The following is a 6423-nucleotide window of genomic DNA, read 5'->3' as shown; positions in this document are numbered from 1 at the left end:
ACCTATGAATCTCCTAAGCCAGAAAGTTAAAAACCTGTCATAAGTATCCCAGATAATTTTCAGTCAAACCTGAAATGCTGTAGCTTCAATCAAACAGCAAGCGAAGCATAATGACTCAGACTTAGACTAGCTTTATCTCACAACAATAAATAATAAAAAATCCCAGGGAGATGGCTTATTTCTGAGGATCTTGATCAACTGCTTGGAAAGTAACGTGGTCATATCCCTTCCCTGCCACATTCATGTCCTTTCCCTGTCACAGACATTCTGTAGGACGTTATATGGAAAATAAACCAGCCTGAACTTTCCCAGGTACCATTAGCATTCCTTTGTTTTAAATGAGTGTTGCAAGTGTAAATCTATTAAAGATGACCGGTGCATCTGTAGATCAGGATTGAGAACCAGGTGCAGTCATATGCAGAAATAGAATAATGAGAGATATGAAGTTTTTACCTCCCTAGGATCTTACTTGTCAATGGTGGCTGTCACTTGGATGCCATGAGTTGTGGTGGAAGGTGACTGACAGCTGAATAAGGTGACATATTCAGGTAGGGAACTAGAAAAACTAATCTAGTTAGTTTTGAGGTAAAGGTGTCTGGCCTAATGTGTTTTACTGCAGATTCTGAAAAATAATTTTGACAATGCCTCACTTTATTTCCTGGAGGTGGGAGGACAGCTCAGGACAAACATACAGGGAGAAGGACCATTCTTCCCATCAGCACTGGCAGGCATTAAGGTGCCCTAATTGCCCTGAGCAGTCTCACCTGGGATCCCCACCCACTGTCCATAGGCTGCAGGCACCATTTAAGCTCAGAACTGCTGCCCTTTCCCTTTCTGAGACATGGTGAGGGTGTGCTTGGCTTTAACTCTGCCTCCTTCCTGGATGGGCATTGAACCCACTGTTTACTTTTGTCCTTTATCCTGCTCCTGGCTGGTCTGAGAGCATCCCCTTACTGTGCCTGAGGTTGTCAGTGGACCTGTCTTTTGGCACTCAGCTTGGATGCTGCATGCTCTAGTGAGTGAAAGCCCAGCCTGTGCTAAGGTTGCCCTCAGTGTCCAGCTCTTCTGCTCTCAGCCCCATGGAGCAGCCCTGGTCCCTGGCACAGAAGCCCTCCTGTGTATGCTCAGCAGGTGTTTTACAGGAGATAGAGTGTATGAGCTTCTTTATGAGAGATTTTAACCTCACTGCTTTGAAGCAATCCTAGCACAAAATCTTCTCAGTTTGACTTTTTCTGTAAAAATCAAATTCCTTAATTTCAAAGAACTAGTTTCCAAGTAGGTTATTTTGGGTTTTTTTATGGGAAGCTTAAATGGTGACTGTATGCAACACTAAAGTAGCAACTATAAAAATATGTGTGGAATTCTTCACTTCCAAACATGATGATAAAGAACTTTACAAGTTCTGATAATTTAATGCAAATGAGTCTCCTACTCCTTTCAAACTTACAGGGTAGTTCTACAACATAACTGCCACAATACATTAATGGTAACTTTACCAGCTGCACCTAGTCTTTCTCACCACCTATTTTGCAGCTGTTACTAGGTTGTGTCAGAGTTGTTTTCATCAGTAGTATATCAAAGCAAAGTTTCTAGGGAATAAACTGTAGAGTAAATCAAACAACACATTTTCTTCATATCTATCAGACATTAGGAGACTTTCCTATTATCCTAGAAAGAGTAATACAATCTAAAAAGCTATAAATATTTTTATGCATATTTATATTGAGGAGGTACATTGTACTCTCCTTTAGCAATCAAAAGTTCTGCAGAACTAATTTATTGAACTGTTTACAAATCAACAAATTTTTCTGTCTCATAGCCTGTAAAAATATTAAAGTGTCCAAGTTCAGAACAGACAGCAACTACATTGATCTTAGTTTAAGTTGACTCAGTCAAACAGACGGTGTTCCCTGGGGCGCAGTGTTGGGGCCAGTCCTGCTTTGTATTTTCATCAATGACCTGGATGAGGGATTGAGTCCCCCCTCAGTCAGTTTGCAGGTGGCAAGTTGAATAAGAGTGGTGATCTGCTGGAGGGACAGGAAGACTTCACGGAGGGACCTGGACAGGCTGAATCAATGGGCCAATGCCAACTGAATGAGCTTCAGCAAGGCAAAGTTCTGGGTCCTGTGCTTGGGTCCAAACAACCCAATGCAGTATTACAGGGTTGGGGCAGAGTGTCTGGAAAAATTCCTGACAGAAAAGAACCTGTGGTTGCTGGTTGACAGCTGGTTGAACATGAGCCAGCAGTGTGCCCAGGTGACCAAGAACTCCAATGAATCCTGACCTGTATCAGTACTAGGGACCAGGGAAGTGATTGTTCCCCTGTACTCAGCACTGGTGAGGCTGCACTGTGAGCACTGTGTCCAGTTCTGGGACCCTCACTACAAGAAAGGCATTGAGAAGCTGGAGTGTGTCCAGAGAAGGGCAGGGAAGCTGGGGAAGGGTCTAGAGCACAAGTCCTATGAGGAGCAACTGAGGGAGCTGGGTGTTCTTAGCCTGGAGAAGAGGAGGCTCAGAGGGGACCTTATCGCTCTCTACAACTACAAAATCACAGGATAGGTAAGGTTGGAAGGGTCAGCTGGTGGTGTCATCTGGTCCAAGCTCCCTGCTCAAGCAAGGTCATCCTGCTTGAGAATTGTGCTACAGAATTGTGTCCAGATGGTTCTTGAATATCTATAAGGGAAACTCCACAACCTCTCTGGGCAATCTGTTCCAGTGTGCAGTCACCTGCACAGTAAAAAAGTTCTTCCTCGTAGTCAGGTGGAAGTTCCCGTGCATCAGTTCCTGCCTGTTGTCTTTTGTCCTATTGCTTGGCACCACTGAGAAGAGCCTGGCATCGCCCTCTTGACACCCTCACTTCAGATACTTATAGACACTGATGAGGTCCCCTCTCAGTTGTCTCTTCTTGAGGCTGAACAGCTCACTCAGCCTTTTTTCGTAACAGACATGCTCCAGTCCCTCAGTCATCATTGTTGCCCTCTGCTGGATCCACTCCAGGAGCTCCATGTCTGTCTTGTACTGAGGAGCCCAGAAGTGAACACAACACTGCAGATGTGGCCTCACCAGGGCTGAGTGAAGGGACAGGATCACCTCTCTTGACCTGCTGGCAATGCTCTTCCTAGTGCACTCTAGGATACCATTGGCCTTCTTGGCCACAAGGGCACACTGCTGGCTAATGAAGAGCCTGTTGTCCACCAAGACCTCCATGTTCTTCTCTGCAGAGCTGCTTTCCAGCAGGTCAGCTCCCAGTCTGTACTGGTAACTGGGGTTATTCTTCCCCAGGTGCAGGATCCTACATTTGCCTTTGCTGAACTTTAGACAGTTCTTTTCCACCCACCTCTCTAACCTGTGCAGGCCCATCTGAAGGGCTGCACAGCAGACTGCGGTATCAGACTTTGTGGTATCACTCCTCCCAGCTTTGTGTGATCAGCAAACTTGCTGAAAGAATGTTGTAGCAAGATGGTTGTCAGTCCCTTCTCCCAGGCAACAAGAAATAGGACAAGAGGAAATGGCCTCAAGTTGTGCCAAGGGAGGTTTGGACTCAATATTAGAAAAATATTTTTCACTGAAAGGCTTGTCAAGCACTGGAACCAGCTTCCCAGAGAAGTGGTGGAGTCACAATCCCTAAGTGTTTAAAAGACATGTCGATGTGGTACTTGGGGACATGATTTAGTGGTGGACTTGATTGATCTTAAAAGTCTTCTCCAACCTAAATGATTCTGTGATTCTAAACTCGTAACCCAGGACCGAATGTAGTACTCTTCCAAAGGCTAAAAAAAAAAAAAGGACCCTGTCGAGTGTTTGATCAATTATAGAAATTATAAACAAAGCCCAGTTGTAGGTATTTATAGAATTACTGATTTTCTTGACATCTTATGAGCAATGTCAGTGGAGAATCTAGTTTTCAGTCAGAGGAACCACACTCATAGGTATGGACACTTTGTCCTTCTGCACTACCCCACACACACCTAGTGAGCGTAGCCTGCCCGTGTTTTCTAAAGCATGAAATGTTAGGAAGTGCAGGAAAAAAGAAAGGCAGTTCCCATGTAGCTGCTGGCTCATGTCATCCCCAGGAGTTAGAAGATTCTTCTGTCCATGCCTAAGAGGGTGTAAAGATTTACCCTCGTACTCACAGCTCGGATCATGAAACTGTTCTCCAAAACTGACTTGATTTGGTTTTCCCCTCTGAGGCTTCAAATTACAAAATCTTGAAATTTAAACCTTTTAAAATATTAATTTGAACAAAGTCATAGACCTTCAGATAGAGGTGGATGGATTTTTCTCCCTATGCAATTACAGTGCAAATAACGCGGAACTCTCTTCCAAGCTACCGGTGAGAAAGTCACCTTTGGGCTGAGATCAAGCTGAAAATAACTTCGGAGACAGCAATGGACAAACTGAAACCCCAGGCTATACTGGGAAATGGTTTTAGCACATTTCGTTACATGGTGTATGCTGCTGGAGAAATTGATGTATGAAGTGTCAATTTTGAGATATTTGGGAGGTGCAGATGGAGAGGTACATTTCACAAAGGCCACAAATCATACTTTTCATCATATTTTATTTATGTGATGTATTCTCTACATATACCCATTCATATCAGTGTTAGGTAAAGTTACAAAATTTCAATTTTATGCCAAAGTAGCCATCTACAGCCATTCACTGGTGAATTGATATTAGCAATTGTAATAGGATTGAAGAGTAATTTTGTGCAGGATTTTTGATATTTAAAAGGACAGATATGCACAATTTAACTACCTACACTGCATAAGAGGTATTCTTTTTCAAATGAATCATGAAAATAGTATTAGGATTTGTATATTGTGCACTGCTTTATACTGAAAAATATTAAAGCAAATTTTCTAAAGAAATGTTGGATATAGCCTTCTGTATATGCCCAGGGGACAGAGCTCTTCAGATTAATTCATCAGACTTCTATGCAGAACAGTAATTCTTAAAAAATATTAAGAAAAGTACATAGATCATGACTTGAAATTAGTCTGAACTTCAAGAAAGGGTACTGCTTCTTTAGGGGCTAACAAACACCATCTTAACTAAACCAGGCAAATTCTCCACTGCTTTCAAGCTACTGTGGATGTAGTAGAAAATGTAGGAGATAATGCGAGTCCTGTTAAAGAACTGGTTAAACCTACCCAGCTCTCTGACTCAACCAGGCAGCAAGTAGGACGTGTAGCAAAGAGGATCTGTAAATTGTGCACTCTCGTCTGCTCAAGTGGTAATCATATTCCAGCTGGCTACAGACGAAGTGCAGAGTCATGTTCCAAATTCCAAGGGAAAAAAGTAGTTTAAAACACCTCCATAGTTTCCTTTTAACATTTGCTTTTGTCATAGCTTTCTGCTGGTCTTGTATATCTCATTCTTAGTTGGTCCATACATTATATATGAAACCTGAGTGTTTACCAGGAGGCTTTGGGTTCCAGAAGGCAATAGGTGCCTAAATGTCAAGTGAATGCTTCAGGAAAAACCTACAATTTCAGTGGTGCACTCTCTTGAGGACTCTGCCAAGCTAGAGATCTGTGAAGATAAAACTCGAGTGTAGCTCCCACCTCTACTATGACTTATGAAAGTTACTCCAAAAGACAAACATTCTGCAAAGAATTCAGCCCAAAACCACCACAAGAATTATTTCAGTTTCAGCAACAGCTGCTAAGAAACATCTCACCGAAGTATCTGAAAAAAATTTTCATAGATTAGGGCTTAGGATCAAGTTTTATTTTTAGAATAGGTTGGTGTATTTTTTCCCTACAGTGTTCAGTTCTGATATATGTTATGTTTTTCATTAACTTGGATCAATGAAATATATGTTTTGGGCAACAGCATACTGGAGGTGGAGTCATTTGCTTGGAAAGTGGCCAATGCTTACAAAAGAAAACCTTTATCTTTCTACATTTAAACTGATGAATGCTGATGCAGCACTTCTACTGTGTGAACAGCTGTCCTGGTTAGAACGGCTGGGACCAATTCATCCCTGGATGGGTGTAACCCAAAACTGTGTATTCTATAGCCTCCATGCCATTTCCCAAAAACTGCTGTCAGTAGAGGCCTGCAAGGTGGGAAGATGTTCCTGTACCCTTTTATGGAATTCCCCGCTCTGATATCCTTATATGGAATTCCCCGCTCTGATAAGAGGGACTGAGCATCCACATGCCCCTTTATGGAATTCCCTATTCTGAGGGAGGGACTGAGCACTCCCGCCTGAACTGGAGAGTATATAACTGGGAGTTTCAGAGCCTTGGGGCTCTCTCTCGTGGGACCCAGAGGAAGACAGCAGACCACCGCTGCTCCCAACCAGGCTGAGACCACCACCCTCGACTGGACTGCAATCACCACTTCTGACCAGACTGCAGCAGCTCTCCCACCAGCAGGTTTATTCCCTCTCCCTTTGCTTTGGACTCGGGGGGG

At 43.2% G+C, this 6423-nt stretch overlaps 1 long non-coding RNA gene across 1 annotated transcript in view; it reads left to right on the top strand.

Moving 5' to 3' along the window:
* Positions 1-2926: 2926 nt before the first annotated feature.
* Positions 2927-6423, top strand: part of LOC113964498 — a 17055-nt gene continuing 13558 nt past the window's right edge. The window contains exon 1 of the long non-coding RNA XR_003533211.1: positions 2927-3033. This is a non-coding gene — a long non-coding RNA (uncharacterized LOC113964498). The remainder of the gene's footprint in view (positions 3034-6423) is intronic.

This window comes from Neopelma chrysocephalum, unplaced genomic scaffold (genome assembly GCF_003984885.1).
Source record: "Neopelma chrysocephalum unplaced genomic scaffold, ASM398488v2 Primary Assembly neopelma1_42, whole genome shotgun sequence".
Lineage (NCBI taxonomy): Eukaryota > Metazoa > Chordata > Aves > Passeriformes > Pipridae > Neopelma > Neopelma chrysocephalum.
This window is presented reverse-complemented; position numbering and strand designations above follow the sequence as displayed.